Source organism: Sarcophilus harrisii, unplaced genomic scaffold, assembly GCF_902635505.1.
Source record: "Sarcophilus harrisii unplaced genomic scaffold, mSarHar1.11, whole genome shotgun sequence".
NCBI lineage: Eukaryota > Metazoa > Chordata > Mammalia > Dasyuromorphia > Dasyuridae > Sarcophilus > Sarcophilus harrisii.
The window spans coordinates 75,969-83,585 of record NW_022290904.1 but is presented as its reverse complement, the minus strand read 5'-3'; the positions used below and the strand labels follow the sequence as shown (position 1 = coordinate 83,585).

At 31.2% G+C, this 7,617-nt stretch overlaps 1 pseudogene; it reads right to left on the bottom strand.

Moving 5' to 3' along the window:
* Positions 1-2,380: 2,380 nt before the first annotated feature.
* LOC100919366 lies at positions 2,381-3,910 on the bottom strand (annotated as a pseudogene).
* Positions 3,911-7,617: the final 3,707 nt, after the last annotated feature.

The window sequence follows — 7,617 nt, the reverse complement described above, 5'->3', positions numbered from 1 at the left end:
TATATCAATAAAAGTAAAAGAAAAAAGAAATTGAAAAGAATACAAATAAATAATAAAAAGAAACAAAATATCCTCTCTGATGGAATATGATATTTTTAGACAAATCTAGAGAATCAACTAAGATACTAGTTGAAACAAATAACAATTTTAGCAAAGATGCAGGACAAATTAGACTTCAAAATAAAATTCAGCAAAAAATTTTCAGTTATATGACCATTTATGAGAATTTTACCATGGAGAAGACAATTGAATAACATTGGAACTGATGAATTCATTAGGTGAAATAGAATAGGAGAAAGGAAGAGGATTTAGGGGAAACCTCTTTGAGACACCCACAATTAATGAATATGGTTTGAATGAAAATTCTTCAAAGGCTACGGAAAAATAGCACTCAGATATATAAGAAGAGAACCAATAGTCATAAAAATCTAGAAAGTAGTGAATTTCAAAGAGAAGAGGGTGATTGAGAGGAAAAACATGTTGGATTACAGCATTTGACAATGTCTTTGAAATGAACCCTGTGAATAAAAATGAGTGCATATAAAACTGACTATGCTAAAAAAAGAAATATAACTGGTTTGAAAATACAATTCGATCCATAATTCTTATGTTTTCATAACTCTTTTTAAAAACAGTTATTTATAAATTTTCTTTTTCTTCCTTCATTTATATGGTTTTTCAAGTTTTTAGATGGTTTTCTTCTTAAATCATTCCACCATCATTTCTTTAAAACAATAATTTCTATCCAAATTATAAACCATAATTCATCTTACCATTTTGGCAATTAATTGGCATCTCTAAGTTTTAAATTTTTGCTTTTACAAAGAGTGATTATAAACAGTTCCAAAGAACTCATAAAGAAGCATACTATACGTATCCAAATAAAAAAGCGGATGGACTTGAAGTACAGATTGATGAATACTTTTTTTCTTTCTTTCTTCTTCCCTCCTTCCTTGCCTTCCTTTCTCTCTCCTCCCTTCCTTTCCTTTCTTTCTTCCCTTCCTTCCATCCCTTTCTTTCCTCCCTTCCTTCGACCCCTTTCTTTCTTCCCTTCCTTCTCTCCATCCCTCCCTCCTTTCCTTCCTTCTTTCCATTCACCCTTCCTTCTTCATTTCCTTTCTTCCTCTCTCCTTCCTTCTCTCTCCTTCCCTTCATTCTTTCCATTCCTTCCTTCCTTTTTACCTTCCTTTATTTCTCCTCCTCTTCCTCATCCTTTATAATTCTATTTCTTCTTATTATTATTCCTCTTCTTCTCCTATTTTTCTTTCATTCTTTTCTTTGCTCTTTCATCTTTTTTCTTTCCTTCCTTCCTTCCTACCTTTTGTTCGCCCCTCCCTCCTTTCTTTCTCTCTCTTATTATTTTTTTTCATTTTTCTTTATGTCTAATGCAGAAATTTATTCTAGAAATGACTTTATAGATTGCATATCACATTTCAATATATAAATAAACAGACAGGTGAGCAATGAACAAGAAATATGCTGATTTGTTTTTGTAAAGGGTATATAAATGTGGCCTGGCCATTAAGTCACTGCATGTAGCCTTTGCCACCTTGGGGCAGGAAATTTGGTGTGATCCAAACTGATCTTATCTTGTCTGAACTAAGATTTGAAAAGGGTCCCTACAAGGGTTCAGATAATGTAATAAATGCTTTCAATTTATTCATGAAAAATAATTAAGGTGACTTTTAAGTTTGAATGTTTTTAAAAAGTACCACGAATTATGTTGTATCATAAGTTTTTTGTTAACCATTTTCATTGACTCACACTATGATTAATTGCCTGAGACAATTAATTCCCAATATGAGGCTCTATTATTTTTTTGTTTCTGGGGAAAACAAACAAACAAAACAAAAAAAACTTAACGAACATATTAATTTTCCTGTCCTTTGGCTTCCAACAAAATCCATTAAATATATTTGAATGATATAGTAGAAAAGTTAAAAGTGTTTTACATAAAATGTCATCCATATTATGGGATTTGTGGCCACTGACAAATCCATTTTAATCTCCTGAGCCAATTTATAAAATGGGAAAATTTTAATGTCTAGAATCAATTTTGGCGAATATTATAAGTGAAAAGAAATTAATGTTAAACCAATTACACACAACTCTTTGTCAATTAAAAATCTATGTCAAGAGCTATATATTTCAACATCATCCCTCATTATCATAACCCCTCTTTGAACTTTTAGACAATTTATTTTCCCATCCCTGACCTCAAATTCTTTTGTGTTTTAGGATAGGTCCCAATTACATTATCCTAAAGTCACTATCATCTCTTCACACAATTTTAATCTGATTTCCAAATTATCCTTTGTTCGGTTTAGATTATTATAATTAGAATAAGAAGTCTGCAATCAGGGATATTGAAAGGTTCAAATTCAGCCTTAGATATTTTACACCAGTGTAACAATGAGGAAGCCTCAATCTCAGTCTACCTCATTTTTCTTAATTATAAACTGATTGTAATACCACCTACCTAGCAAGATCATTGTGCATATGAAATAAGATGATATTTGCAGAATTACCAGATCATAGTAGTTGTTTAAAAGTCTTATTTCCCCTGATTTTCCCCGCAAAGTCCATAATTACATATGAATTTATCATTAAATCTGATGGTATTACTAACATGATGCTAATAGAAAAAAAACTTTATTTTTTCACATTATTGTTATTATTTTGTCAAGATTAATTTAAGGAATAAATCAGTTATGTGGATTTTTTCGAGTGATGGACCTCTTTGCAGCGTCTTTTACCTCCTTGTTTCTCAAACTATAAATTAGGGGATTTAACATAGGTATGATGAGTGTATAAAATGCAGCAGATATTTTCTCTTGCTCCATGGAATACTGAGAACTTGGCTGAATATAACTGAAAGTCACAGAACCATACAATAATGTCACTGCTGTCAAGTGGGATGCACATGTAGAGAAAGCTTTGCGTCTCCCTTCGGTTGATTTGATTCTCAGCATAGCTATGAGGATAAGGATGTAGGATACCATGATGATTATGAAAGTCATCATTGCAATCACTCCTGAGAAAACTAAAAGTAGCAACTCATTGAGGTGTGCATCAGAACAAGACAGCTTCAAAAGAGGTCGGATGTCACAGAAATAATGATTTACCACATTGGGGCCACAGAAATTCAACCTGAGCAAACCAATTGTGTGTGTCAATGAATTGATTAAATCCCCTAAGTAAGACACAAGAACCATCAAAATGCAAACTCTTTGAGTCATAATAACTGTATAAAGCCCAATTGGCAATCACTTAACGGTCATATGCCATGTGGAAAGAAGGATCCCTCAGTGGTGACAAACATGCCAAAAAAGAAACTTTGTAAAACACAACTGGCAAATGAACTTACTTTGTTCTCTACTAGAAAATTCACTAACATTTTGGGAGCAAAGACAGTAGAGTAACAAATATCACATAAGGAAAGGTTGCTGAGGAAGAAATACATGGGGGTGTGAAGTTGGGCATTCATACAGATAATTATGATCATCCCCCAATTTCCTACCAGAGTGACCAAATAAAAGACAAAGAAAAGCAAGAAGAGAGGGACCTGCAATTCTGGTATTTGAGTCAGTCCAACAAGACAGAATTCTTTCACAAAACCAGTGTGATTCCATGTTGCCATATCAAATATTTCTGTGTTAATGGCCCTTTTATGTATCTAACAAAATGTCATTCAAAATTAAATCATGTTGCTTTTTTCTGCAATCTTGCTTCTATAATAGGAGAGATTAGTTCATATTACCCTACAAAATAATAATAATAATTTGTTAATGACAGAAATGATTATGTAATGTCATAGTGCTGTTACTTTCCTATGCTCGATCTTAGCCTAAAAGCAAAAAGTCGTGCTATTATTCTTTTATATTTAATGTCTATCAAATATTTCAAGACACTTAACAAAGTTCTGTCTCTAATTAATTAAAACACAAGAAAGCTAAATTTCACTTTAAACTGACTGAAAGCATTTGCAGTATGCTTGCTATAATGGATAGGATAAGCATGATTATACATTTTCCTTAACTATTTATTACATAAGTTTGATTTCCTTTGCTATATTTGTAAAATCTTTCACGTAAAAATATAAAAGATAATAGACATCTGGCACAAACGCATATTATTTTTGGTAATGATATCATATCTTGGTAATTATTTATATATTACACTATGATAATTGTCCACATTCAATAAAATTTATTAAATGAATTACCTTAGAACATTTTGAGTTTATTCCTTGGGTTTGTCCTCTATAGATCCATGAAAGTGTGGCTTATGATCAACAGTTGTAACTATCCAGTTATGTTTTTGGTAGATATTCATCAAGTATTTTATTTTTATTATCTGAAATAATGTCTCATGTTGTTTCTACAACATGCTTGAATATTTTTTCATTGGTCACTAATTCAGGTTCCCTTACTGATAATCATTCTATGATTCCATGAATGACTATGAATTGTCAATATTAATTATTACATTTCAATGACAGCAAAAACCTGTGACATTTATTTGAAGTTTTCACTGTCACCATCATTATTCATTCTATAAAACTTCACAAGTCCTATGATTTTAAGAATTTTTCTTGTCATAACAGAATAATATAATTTATGAGAAATTTTCTGTATTGTCATTTCCATTCATGACATTTTTGTCATTGCTCCATTGATATTCTTTCTAATGCTTTAGAAACATAAAACTGTTCTTATAAATATTTTCTTTGATCTAATTTTTTAAAATCCTTGAAGCAAGGTCTGAGTCACAGTTTGTTCATGTTAGTTACTTTTAATTAAAATAATATTATTCTCTTTACTTCTTCATGTACATACATTATTCCCCTTCCCCTAAAAGGAAAGCTACTTCTGCTTTGATTTTGTATTTACATCTTCCTAATACTGAACTATTAGTAAGTTCTTGAGATGATGTGGATTGGAGATGGCATAGTGCATAGAGTCTTGGTGAAAAAACTCTTTTTCCTGAGTTCAAAATGAACTAGAGAATCTTACTAGCTCTGTGACTCCTGGAAAGGCACTTAATCTTGTTTCCCTCAGTTGCCTTATCTGCAAAATGAACTGGAGAAGGAAATGAAAAAGTATTTCAGTATCTTTGCCAAGAAAGCCCTAAATGGTGTCACAAAAAGTCATAAATAACTGAAAAATAACTTCAGTAAAATAAAGATTCCTGAAACATGTAGGTTTCCTTCTACCAAAATTTCTCATCTAGTTTTTAATGGCATTCCCCATCAACATGACAAATAAAATCACCAAAAATAAATGTATATGAAGAGGTTCAATTAGTTAATAGGGAAACTTTCTAGTACTTTGATGTTTATAATCCCTATAATAGTAGATGCTATACATTTGCTTAATTTTCATAAACTTGTGGATGATTCCCTCAGCCAAGGACATGTCAGCATAAGGAGACTATTCATTTAATTTTAAGCTTTTCCTTCATATCAACAGTAGATCCACATAGTCAAATGCAATTTCATGATAATGACAAAAAATATAAATACAGAAGAATGCGGTTTTCTTTTTAGTTTTCAGTGAAAATTGATGTGGATAATGAGATTTTAAATTATAGATGTCTTATTTTCTTAATATCATTGATGGAAACTTTAATGTAAAGTCTTCCTTTCGGTAATCCAAGATTTTCACACACAACCACTGACAAATATGATTCTTGAGAAAATTCTTTGCAAAAATCCTTACCCTATCTTTCAATGTAAAATCTTTTGATAGTGTTGTCCTTATCAGAAACTAAGTTCTGTTTCACAATTAGGCAGTTGAAAACTTGTTACCTATTTACTTTAACCCAAGATGTGTGCTAACAACTGTAGAAAATAATTTTAAATAATTACAAACGAGGTTGTATTTGAATTTAAGTTTCAAAAAGAAGTAACAAGAAAACTTTAACCTACAATGTTTCAAAAGTTTAATTTAATCTATTTGACCCCATTTCAGACATATTCAGGGTAAAATAAAATTGAAAATAAAACTCTTAAAAAACAAATTCTTACCAATTCACACATATTCTTTGAAACATATGTAATATAGAGCACTCAAAATTCCACTGGGCAAAAAAACAAAAAAAAAAAAAACTTTTTTTTTCAAATATAAACTTCTGTATCTGATCCTACAAAAAGAATTTTTTGAATTTGAATGAATAACTAAAATATTTTACATGAATAAATATTTTGCAAAAAACAGTGTTCTAAGAACTCTATATTTTAATAGACGAAAAAAAGTTTGTGCTCATCTTGGCTTAACCAAACAATAAATCCCAAAGCTGCAAAATTACTTAGTTTAAAGATTCAGAAATTAGATTGGTAAAAGCTTTATTTTTTTAAAAAAATATCTTTTTGGATATTCTATTACATTGAATAAATCAATATTATAGACTGATGATTGTGTGATTTATTTTTCCATTGAAAATTATGAAAATCTTCTGCTAAAGAATAAAATATCTCTGATCTGCCTTAGTGGAATGGTCAGAAATAATTATTTTCTAGAAATTCCATTATGTTCAAACCATTCAAGTTGTTTCACAATTAATGTCTGTTCAAATGAAACATCCTATAAGCCAGTCTCCAGTTTTCTGTGAAGTTTTCTTTTGGGGCTCTGATTCCAGGCTTAGTATTCTATCCATGTATCAAGTAGCTGCCCATGTCTCACTCTTTTTGATTGTAAGTTGTGTCTGTATCTACTTCTCTTTCAATTTGTCTCTGTATCTGTCTTTATCCTCTTTTTCTCTCTCTCTTCTTTTCTCCTTCATGTCTTCATGTCACTCTTTATTTCTTTCTCTATATTTCTGTCTCTCCATCTCTGTGTCTTTGTCTCTCTAACCTCTTACACAAGGATAACAGAGTAAGACTTTTTTTTTTCCTTTGCCTTAAGGTTACTACCCTACCTCTCTTTAACTGCCTTGTCTTACATTAAGATTTCAAATGATATTTTTAGAGATGGGGCAGAAGAAAAACTATCCCAAATGCTAGCATCTAAGAAGAACATAAACAGCAGGATATGAGGCTTATGCTCTATCATCTCGCTTCCAGCTTGAGATTGGGAGGATCTTTGGACTGGAATACATCATGTTTGGAACTTTTCCCTTTGAAAGTTTTATTTAATAATAATACTATAACCATTTAATCTTCTTGGTAGAATGTAACAGAGTTTTGGAACAATTGCCCTCTAAAGTTTGAAGGGTTCGGCATCATTAACATATCTTTCCTAAAATCAAAGGGAAGAAATATTATTATATTTCTAGGCTAAAAGACTTTTACAATTATTGATGGACAGATTGTTAGAACAATATCACTGGAAGAACAGGGGACAATGGGATCACTGATTCTAAAGCCAGAAAACTTTAGAATCATTGACAGATTATTAAAACAGGAGCATTAGAGGACATCCTAGAAGATCTCCTCACTGATCTGTTTCCCTACTACCAGGGGACACAGAATGGACACAAACAAATACAAGGAAGAATTCAGGGGAAAAAAAGGTACAGGGATATGAGTCTCCGAAAATTCTTTGGGTAGAAAATGGCTTGTTAGAATTTGACTGTTTGATGATTTCTTGTAAAATTGTATCTAGGCTCTTTTTTTCA